Below are 11,725 nucleotides of genomic sequence, written 5' to 3' on the forward strand. Positions count from 1 at the left end.
TTATATCTTTCGTATGCCAAGCGCGCGACGAGGTTTTATAATTTCATAGTTTTAAACGGCCTAAATACCTTAACCCGCTTAAAAAATAACGATCTATAACGAAATGGGCACAGAAATAAAATATAACATCATTAAATTATTTTTCATATTTGTATAAAAACGTGGGGTGAAACCCGCGGGTATAAGCTAGTTTGTATATTAAATCTATAAATGGCCCCCTCTCACCCCCCTGTAACCGTCACAGACTCTAAGACACCATTAACATTTTTATTTGAATAGTAGGAGGTACAAGCATTATATGTACTACTTAAGTCCCCTTTTGACTTAAGTGATTACTGCTTTCCACCACAAATCTATGTACATACGTATGTAAATATACGTGAATGAAAGAAAAAAGAGCAAAGCTAAAACTTTAATCAAACCAAATCTTCATTTTCTTCATCATTGAAAATCAGACCATTTTCAATGTCGCATTCAAGCCTTAGGTGTTAGTGATTAAATTGGATTTCAATGATTACAACAGGCGATGTTACATAAACATTCATCCTAACATTCTTGAAACATGTAAGTGACTACAAAAAAAACCTTATCTGTCTCGACAAAAATTTTCCACGTAACCTTGTGGTTTTGAAATAATTTTGAAAGATGCGTAGCAATGTGCGTTAAATGGAAATATTATTGATTCGGTTATTAACCAATAAAATTTTATATGTGCAGTTACAGAAAAAGGCACCTATACGGGGGCTCCGATACAATCTATATGAGCAAATCTAAAAAACAGGAACACTTTCAAAACAGTTTAACTTTCTAATTTGTGGGCACACCTATGTTTTATATATGATTATATTCGTAATCTCTTAATAAATCGATAAATATAAGTGTAATTCATTTTCATCAAGTGCTTCAAAAGTTCGACGAAGATAAACATTTAGATCGCTGAAATAGAAAACAAAATAATACCCTGGCTTCGAATTACGCTGTGCAAGTTGTAAAATTTTGAGCAAAGTTTTTGAAAGTTGAACTCACTTAATTGGGATTGCGATTGGCTTCACATTTAAGTAAGAGCAACTATCAGAACATTTGATATCACGCTCGAAATATTCTGACTACACGAAGGTAGCATCATTAAAAGTAGTAAATCAGGGTTTTACACACTTCTAGAGATAGTTTTCAAAATTGTGAAAAGTTGAGTTACAAAATTTGAGTTACTTGTCATTTTGTTATTTTTTTGGGGCACACTTTAGTTACCTACTACAAATTAAGTGTACACATAAGTACTAATTGCCCACCAAATTTCAAACCAGTATATGGTGTGCTTCAAAAGTTATGACATAATTACTTTTTCACCTCTTAAAAATTACACAAAAAATTCACTTGTTTTTAATATTTTTACAACGCTTTTATCAACTTGCAATGTTGTATATCCAGACTACCATACTATAAAAGGTATTTATGTCAAAGCTAGTCTAGATATCAACCTCGTCGTAGGTATCATCTCAAAGACATACAATTAGAAAAACTCTAGAGATAGATGACGCCTCGCCAGAAGAAGTTAAAAATATGCACTACATACGCTACAGCGGAAATGGACGACACGCCATTTCTTTAAATGAAATTAATTGCTGCTATATGTATGTATGTACATATGTGGGCATATACTAAATGTGAGCAAACAACATTTTGCTTGCATAGTCTTCTGTTCTTTTAATGTACCACGCTTTTACAAATGGACTAAAATTAGAAAATAATATATCTCAGTCCCATAGAACTTGTTTTGATAACTTTTGATTTTGAAATTTTAGCAAAAGTCATTATAAACAACGTGGAGCGCATGCAGTACAAAGCATTCGATTTCATTGACAATAGCAGGGTCTGCTAATTTTAAATATCGATTAGAATTATTAAGTATGGAAATAAACTTAATATCTAATCCAAGTGATTTTGGAATCAATCAAAACGAGAAAGGGGTGCTCTAGAGCGGTTAGTACCAATCGGTATTTTTCTACCTAATCCATAATAACAACAAAACATTACCAGATTAATTGCGCAGACACCAGCTGTAAGTGGTCGCCTTTCTCTTCCTGATAAAATATTTTGTCCGAGTTTAACATATACGTAAGTCGTTCCTTCTTCCCGCTAGCTGACACCAATTAGAAACACAGAGTCTCTCTTCACCTAATCTAACCAACGCATGATAACTTTTCTAGCTAAGTTAAAAACAATCCTACAGTTAAAATGTTGGGCGAAAAACCTTCGTCTATAAATCGCAAGTAATGTTAATTTAATTTTACTGCAAAAATAATTTGTTTGAGTTTTCAAATTTGGAAAAACCGCAAGAACCCAAGACTAGTCACCATACTTTTACGCTTTTGTAAAAAGTGTGCCTGAGCGGTTGTTTTCATATTGTAAGTGTAAGCTTCGCAGGGATACCAACACTGGCGGATACAGGGGAGGGGTGATGGGGCGACCTCCCCCTTCCCCCCCCCCAAATATGCTAGAAAAAAATGTCGGTTAAAATATATTACCTCAAACGAGAAATTTGAAAACAAATTAAATTTTTTTTTTAATAATTTCATTTCATTTTTTTAGGCATGCCCAAGATTATTTATAGAATAAGAAAGCATGTAAATCTCACAATGGGTATGCAGTGGTGGATACAGGGGTGGGGTGAGGGGGGCGATGTCCCCCCCAAAGATGCTGGAAAAAATTGTGGTTAAAATATATTAACTCAAACGAGAAATTTGAAATACAGTATATTTTTCTTTTAGCTCAACTTGCCAATTTAATGTTAGTGCTGTATTGAATATTCTTCGGTAAGAGGTTGAGCGAGAATTGGTATTAAAATTACTAAAATATTATGACAGAGTTGGAGGTTTAAATTAAAGACCGTGAGAAGAATGTGCATGAGCTCATTATTTTCTTAGCGGTATTTTCAAAGCTAATAGGAATTTGCGAGTAGTGAATATTATAATATAATATAATATTATTATAAGTGGTGTCCAAAAAGTGTTCACGACCAACTATAATTAAGAGAAATGTGTTTGCTCTTATTCCCACCATTATTGTTATCTCTTGTTTGCATTGTGCAGAGTAAAATTAAAAAAAGATATTAAAATAACAATGTTAACGCGCGAGAATTCTTGCTCCCGCACAGCATGTTCCCCGGACACATACTGTTTATCTTCTTTGCCAGTTGAAGTTACAGTTGAATTTCGGTCCAGACCATCGGTTACCATAGCATCACGCACCAAACTCTGTACTAAGGTTCGATCGCAAAAGTATGGTTCAGCTTTGCGAGATCCTTGAACATTATTTAGATGTTGGGCAAAATGGCCGACAGGACCATGCATGGCGTGGTGTGGTTGCGGTGGCTTTGGGCGCACCTGCAGAGAAAAAGAAATTTGGTGGTTAAAAACAAAAGTTTGGTGTGTTTAATAATGAAATGTTTTTGATTGAGTTTCAGAGGTTCGTTGCGCTTTCTTCGAACAAATGGCCTTATTATTCAACTTGCTTACCGACATCCACTTCCAGCCTGGCCGACCTGCACGACCCAAGAAATGTAACACCTGCTCTTCGGGTGAGCCAAAACTTAATTCTTGTTCCCGAGAGGCTGGCAGATATTCGCCCGAGCTTTCACGCTCTTTCTCTAAATCACTAACACTGTTGTACTCACAATACACCCAATCGGGGTGTACGCGCCAATTATCTCCTTTGAAGTATTCTGTCACTGTGCGAAAAGATGAAGATATATGAATATTATTGCCACGATTTTTATGATATCGAACTCCTTTACCATTTCGGCGGGAGTGCCGTATTTCTTGTTGGGAGACTAATTCATGGCTTCCATATTTTTCAGGGAGTACAACAGCTAAAGTGAATGGCGTGTCTTCAATAGGTCCATAAAAATACCTGCAATGTGTAGATTGAATATTAGTCTAATTTGTCTTGGTGATCTAAAGTAGATAGATTTGGTAAATAACCTTTACCTTTGCGTACGCGCCGTTACACGTTTCATACCATCAAAGTGGTTGAATACAGTGAATTCGGTTTCACCTTCTTTGGGCATAAGCATGTCATTGCGCATCTGTAGACGTATAAAAGTCGTTTTAAATCTCACCGCTTATTAAAATGAGTTCAGCGTTTTCTCTCTCTACTTACATCTCTTATTCATTTCGACAATTTCATGCTCATTGCCCACTTCGGTTTCCGGCAGTTCCAACTACGTTATGTCGACCGACGTGTACCGCGGCCGCAACTGATCAATATATTGATTACCATCACTCATAGGACGCAAATCTGGATGATACAGTACACGTTCATTGTTATCAACGATAAACGAATATCCATTCGGCCCCAATTTATGTTGCGGTATCATTTTTCGTATCTCCTCGATGGGCACATCGGTGCCTACAACACCGAGTAAATTAGCCACACGCACCGAATGGTTTCGTCTATCGAAGACCGGAGTTGAAACTGTCGTCACCAGCCGTCGCTGGTAGTCGGAGTCACGTGCCAAACCACCTGTCTTGCCGGCGACGAAAACTGGACTCCAATGTACTGGATGATCGGCCTGATACATAATCATGGGCCGTGCCATAACTAGTGCATAATCGATAACTTTCTTGCGAGCATCCTCCATATCATTGATTTGCACAAAGAATCCTTTGTTGGAGCAGGCCATTTCATGCAAGTTGCTGCGAATACTCGAATCGGAACCGATCAAATATGTAAAAATTCGTACGGGCATATGAGGCCAATTATATTGCTTGATTATGTCGCTATGGGTTTCAGATGTACTCTCGGTAATGAGCATAATGGCTTGATTACATTGACTGCCTTCGCCCGACTGGTTGTACTGGAGGGAAAAGAAAATATAGTCAAATGTTTAATGTGATGAATACTAAATGAATTTTGAAGTCGAGCCTAGTAAATGTGTCGCAATTTTAAGAAAGGATAATACCAAAAATTTTTCATAAAATAGATACGTATGTGAGCGGTTTTAAAAAGGAACCTAGAGGTAAACCGATATAAAGCATAAAACTGTAACTAAAAGAACAACTCAGTCAAACAGTGTTTGAACTACAGTGTTGTTCCAACTAAATTCTAGATGTAAGTATGTATATACCAGGGGTGGGCAAGGCCGAGGCCGAAAAGAGCCACATGTAAATTCTAAAAGCTACAAAGAGTCACAAAAAATACAACAAAAACAAAAATTTTATTTTTAAATAAAATTATTATTAGAAATGAAAAACATTAATTTTACTATTATTCTAATGTGCGTAAGATTGATTTTAAAGCAACTTCAAAAGATCCCTTTGGCCAAATTTTCTGAATCTGGTTTTACGTCAGTTAAAGCCGTTTGTAACAATTCTGTTAAATGTTGGTTAGTCAATAGGTACGTTCGTTTAAAATCTCCAGTAAAAAATGTCCAACACCGATATTCCGGCGAAATGTCATATGTTCTCTCACAGGAATAAATATCCAAAATAGTACGCGAACAGAAAATTTGCAGAAACTTGCAAGTTAGACGAACAGCTGATATAAATTTTGTTTACATTCAAAATTATAAAATTGAAAACGTAATAAAACAAATCCCGAAGTCTTATCCTGAAACAGTTCACTGACTAAACGAATAACTACTTACTTCTTACAAGTTTAATTAGTGGCACTTTACTATTTTAACTTCCAAACCAACAAATTCAATTTAGGGATTTGCGTAAATTTCAACCAGCTGTTTTTGATCAGCTGTTTCCTTGTTGGCAAAAATTATTCCAGCAGAAATTAGCGGCTTTCCCTCAAAATTAAATGTATTTTGCTCTCTCGATTTCCCCTACTTTGCAAGTTTTTTGGGTATACGAACACAAAAAGCTTATAGTTTTTATAACTTTTAATAATTATAAGGTGCGCGAATGCAACTGACGTGAACGGTATTCTGACTTTACGAATTTCACTGTAGAATACAAAGACTCACAGTTATACGTTGTAACAAAAAATTTAAAATAGCTCTGATCCAGTACTCCATGAACTTACAGGATTTTACACGAACTTGCAGGAAGTTGCAGAAAAAATGTTCCCGTACTCCAAAATCCTCCAAAATTCTGTAAATGAGAGCGACTTTTGGAGAGTTGTGTAGAGAATGAAGTTGCAAGATTTTACCCGAACTTTTTCTTCTGGTAAAATCATGAAAAGTGTCAAGCAATCACTGGTTGACGTTTTAACAGGAAAAATGGATTTTTTGTTCCCGTACTTTTTGTTGTTACTCACTGTTTACTCTCACTTCAGAGAGTAATTTTGCTGTTTGACAGTTTTACAGGATTTTTCACGAAATGTATTGGATCAGAGCTAATGTGCGTCACGCAGCTGTTTTCACCAGCGGATATTTTAAATCTGGTAATTGTTGCCGGAATCCAAGCAATGGCAAAGCTTTATGTTGCATTTCCTGTGCCTTATCTTCTTTTAATTCCAAAAACTCCAAATTTTCTTCGATTTTCTTAGAAAGGAGTTTTTCGGATATTACAAATTCATCCTCAATTATGTTACATAAAAAAGGTTTTATGAAGTATTCAAACGTAGATTTAAATAACTTCAAATCGGCAAATCTTTTTTCAAAATCTGCTTTTAAATCATGTGCAATATTTTTTTCTTGCCATGGAAAATGATGAGATATTCTACTAGATATTGCCTTTACTAACTGGGCAGATAAATTGTTCCCCACTTTACGGCAACGACAAAGTGAAACTTCACTCCATTCGTCATAAAATTTCAAAGGTTGTCAATGTAACACAAGCAAATAAAGAGCAAGAGCATATGTGTAATGTGTAAGCAAGCATTCCGAAATCAAAGCGAGACAGCCCCTCCAGTACTGCTGGGGTCAATCGGTACGTTTGAACAGCTACTGCACCGACTCCTAGGTAAGTATCTACTCTATTAACCCGTGGTAGTGCAGTGCAGAGTCGAACCAGTCGTAAGCAGGATAGGGAAAAACTACAACAGAGGGCGCCCATAAATTACGCAAGTGACTACTTTAGTAACTCCCGGTAGTGCAGACAGAGCCGATGATGACTACCGCTTAGGACATTGTTTTGTGAAAGTAATTGATGAAATACGCTTCAAGTAGTCGGTCGGTAATTGACGGAGTTTATCAGGTAGCTACCGATGCTTTTTTTATTTATTCGTTGCGTTGCGAAATTCCGTTTACTGATAGAAACACAAAATAATAAACAGAACTTTTGCAACGATTCGTATGAATAAAAAGGATTTTCTGTTCGTTTCAAAGGCAGTTAAAAAATGCGTATAATTTTCATCACGAAATTGATATCATAAATTTTGTGTTTCTAGTTCAGTTTTCGTCACTCGAAAATTTTACCTCAAGGAGGTGTTTTATTTGATATGTAAAGTATACACTAACCATTCGTGCAAAAATATTTTAGTGCACTCTATCCCATAAAAAAGTACGAATGTTTAAACATTACCGTGGATACGCGAAACCACTACCGACGTTGGAACGCACCGCCTATAAACCTGGGCCCGTTCATCGTTGCATGCTTATCTTTTTATCAACATAAGTATCTTATAAATGATTGGTACTTTATGAATGGAACATTTTTTAATTAAATACGTTTCCTAATTTTGTTATTTAATTACAGCGTTGATTTTTTTTATATTTTTACAATTACATATTCTGAGTGGCTTGAAAAAATCTTACATTCTAAACAATTTGAAGCTGAGGGTTTGTAGTAATGAAACTGGTGTGTCCACTTGATGGTTTTGGCTCTAGGAAAACGTTTCGCCAACACCTTCTCATGTTTTTTATATTCAGCTAAAGTACAAAATCAAAATCAGTCGAACAATATTGGGTCGAAAGAATAGTTTTGTCCTGTAGACTAGCGCAGTATGCATTTTTTAACGCAGCCACCAATGCCATCGCTTCTTTTACGTGGGCAGTGACACTGATATACGCGATTCTCATTTGTTTAACGGACGCGTACTAGAGGTGTACAATATCAGAAATGCAGTAATGAATCAAATTCACTTGACAGTAAAAAAAGTGAAATCAATGCTTGCCCGCCATCAAAACAAACACTGTAGTGTCGCTGCTAACTATAATTCCTGCAATGACAGTATTTGTTTGCTTACTGCAAATACTGATTTACACTAAAGAGAGCAAAGTAACGGGGCAGCACAGCGAGTGCAGTAAAACAATTGGGTGTGAAGTGAACGGCAGCAGTGTGTTCCATGTTAGTCATTTTGTGTTAATACGCCGTGATATTAGTATCAACTATTATTTTATAAACAGCATTTCAAATCATTTATGCACACCTCTAGTCTGTACTCAAGATTCTCAGAATTTAGGAGCCTCATGATTTCGAAAATAAATTTAGGCACTGAGATTTCAATAATTATTAATATAAAGAATTAATCGTAAGAATTATTAACATATGTAATAATAATATACCTATATGCTTTTTAAAACGTAAGCATGCAACGACGAACGGGTCCAGGTTTATGGGCGCTGCGTTCGAACGTCGCTAGTGGTTTCGCGTATCCACGATAATGTTTAAACATTCGTACTTTTTTGCCTTCCTTTTATTAGCTCGGGATGTAACTATGTAATATTGATGCGCCTAAAAGATGCAGCGATTTGTATTCTCAAGTTACATACCTGATTACAGTACGAATATACGAAATAGTTTTTTAAACTATAATTTTGTTATGGGATAGAGTGCACTAAAATATTTTTGCACGAATTGTCAGTGTATACTTTACAGAATAAGATCGTAAAATTTTTCAGTTAAATTGTCAATTGTTTATTGGTAAATTTATTATTATTTAAGCGAGCCACGCTAAAAGGATGATGGCCTCAAGGCCTATTTTTTATTGATGAGACAAGTTAAAAAAAACGAGGCAATGCTGCCGATTCTTGGTTCAAAACAAGTCTGTTTATTTCAGTGCATGAACTCTGCTTTTACAATAAATTTTACATTTCTCCTAAAAATCTAAGACACTCCCAATTTTAAGATACTTTTCCATAATTTATTATTTTGTAGTTTTGCATTTTCTAAATGTTCTTGTAGTAAAGTCTCATTGCTTTTCTTTTACTCTAATTAAATTTATATTGACTTCTCATATATTGAGAAATATCAATTGTGAAACCAATTGTTTCACAGTTGCTCTACAAAGTTCATCGTCTTGAGAAAATACAACACTAGAAATGTCTTCACAAAAGTGACTCACATGTGCAAGCTGCAATATGATCGTTTCTACAAAGCAAGTGGCCGCTAACGCTTTGCCCAATTTGTGACATATATATGAGTCATAACTCTTTTTGCTTGCATTCTTAACGTTGTTGTTAAGAACGTTATTCTTTAATATTGCAGTCACATGTGTGTTTACATTACTGACCTTACTTACTAATTATTTGTAGACACACAACACCCTTACCCTATAAAAAAAAAGATTTTGTATCATAATTGACAAAATTATTTTTATATTATAATTTTACATACGTTTATATACTTTTACATATTTCTAGCTTTTATTAGATTATTATTGTGTGCTTCTTTTTCTACATTGTCCATAATTATAGTACTGTTAGATCCGTTTTGTGATATAATTTTAAAAGGACCTTTAAAAGGTTTATCTAATTTTTTTTCTTATTTTAAATATACGTCGTCTCCTGTTTTAAATTTTGGTTTGTTAATATATTTTTGTGTATTGGAGTTATGTTGTTTATTTTTTAACAATTTTTTTTTGTGCTTGATTATGTGCATATCTTAGTTTAATTTTGAATTCATTTATATAATTGTCTAAATTGTAGAATGATTCTTTGCTTTTAATAATTTCACAAGGTAAAGAGCATAATTTACCATATACTAATTCAAATGATGTATAGTGAGTCGTGCTATGTGGAGTGGTGTTGTACGAGTATGTGTAGTATGGTAATAGTTCATTCCAGTTATCCTTTCCGTCCATTGTCATTAAGAAGTCATTTAAAACTCTATGGTTTCTTTCAACTGTACCTAAAGTTTCATAATGGTATGGTGTTGATGTTACTATGTCTATGTTCATTAGTTTACAGATATTTGTCAATAATTCGTTCGTAAATTCAGTACCTTTGTTTGTTTTTAATTTCCTAAAACAACCATATTTTAAAATAAACTTTTCTACTATTGTTTTTGCTACACTCACTGCGTCTTTTGTTATCAAAGGAAACGCTTCTACAAATTTTGTAAGTTCGCATTGAATTGTTAGTATATATCTGTATGTATTGGATGGTCTAAGAGGACCAACTGTATCTATTATTACAACATCAAATGATGTATTTGGTGTCTCTGTTATTGTCAACTTTTCTTTTGTATATTTAATAATTTTTACCTCGTTACAGATTTTACATTTGTTAATATGGTTTTTAACCATTTTATGCATGCCTTTTCACACATATTTTTGTTTGAGTTTTCCTGTGCATCGTCTTATGCCGCAATGGCCTGCTGTTTTTGAGTCATGGTAGCTTTCTATTAATTCTTTAATTTCTTGTTCATTTTCTATTCTTTTCGGTGGAATATATAACAGTATGTCTAGACAATCTTCGATTTCATTTTCTTGTGTTTCATTAAAAATTTCTTTAAATCTATGAATAGATATATTTTTAAATATTTCATCATCATTCGCTAGCGCTAGTTTACTTATGGGTTCATGCTTTGCGTGAAATAACAATTTTTTCAAAATCAATTTTAACTCTGATAATGTCTTATGATCAGGGAACGGATTTTTAGGACCTAAAACCTATAAAAAAGGCAAAATAAAATAGTGAAAAAGGCAGGAAAAGGCACTAGGTGTTGCAAAAAAGGCAAAAAAAGGCAGAACGAAATAGCGGAAAAGGCAGGAAAAGGCACTAAAAAAAGACAGAAAATACGAAGAACAATCAAAAAATACATTTATTTTAGAAATGTTTATATTATAAGTAAAAAGAGAAAAACTATGAACTAGTTTCATTATACGAAAAATTTGTACTTTGAATCTTTGACTATTTTATCCTTTCGAGTTTCTAACTCATAAAACTTTAATCTGTATAGTTGTAGTAACATTGAACCACAAGATGCATTTTGAAGTTTTCTGGCAGCATTTTCATTCGATTTTCGCGAAGAAAAGCCTTGAATGTACTAAATGTGTTCTCGACGTAAGTTGATACAAGCGGCGCCCAATTTAAACATGGAACGTTTGAAACGTTCATATTATCAGGAATAAGGGCGTTTCCCTCGCCCTTTACAATTTTATCTACACCCCTTATCGTCTCCAAGCCTTCGTTAGCTGCACATTGGCGATACCTGCCTTAAAAATTGTGCAACTAGTATCAATTATCAAAGAAAGTATTACGTTTACCTGCACTGGCCCTACAATTACCTAATTTTACAAGCTACAAAAAAACGCTAAAGTGTAGTCAGAACGATGAACAAATGAGGTAAGCGAAAAGCCATACCTAAAATCAGCAGCAGAAGTTCTTGGTAAATGGGACGACGAATATGCTTCTCCGCATTCTGACTACACTTCTAGCTAGTATGGCTACTTCAGAAGAAGTATCATGAATGAAAAAGACTGATAGGTCTAGCACTTTTACACGTACACTTTGGGCCAGTTTTTCAGTGCATGGTCGTGGTTTGAACTTAGTTTAAACGCCCGAGCTAACGCTAATCTAAGCTTAAACTGCCACTGAAACTGGCCCTTAGAT

At 34.7% G+C, this 11,725-nt stretch overlaps 1 pseudogene; it reads right to left on the reverse strand.

Moving 5' to 3' along the window:
- Positions 1-2,920: 2,920 nt before the first annotated feature.
- On the reverse strand, positions 2,921-8,246 carry LOC118736304 (annotated as a pseudogene).
- Between the last annotated feature and the right edge of the window lie 3,479 nt (positions 8,247-11,725).

Source organism: Rhagoletis pomonella, unplaced genomic scaffold (assembly GCF_013731165.1).
Source record: "Rhagoletis pomonella isolate Grant_MI unplaced genomic scaffold, Rhpom_1.0 Rhpom_scaffold_00003, whole genome shotgun sequence".
Lineage (NCBI taxonomy): Eukaryota > Metazoa > Arthropoda > Insecta > Diptera > Tephritidae > Rhagoletis > Rhagoletis pomonella.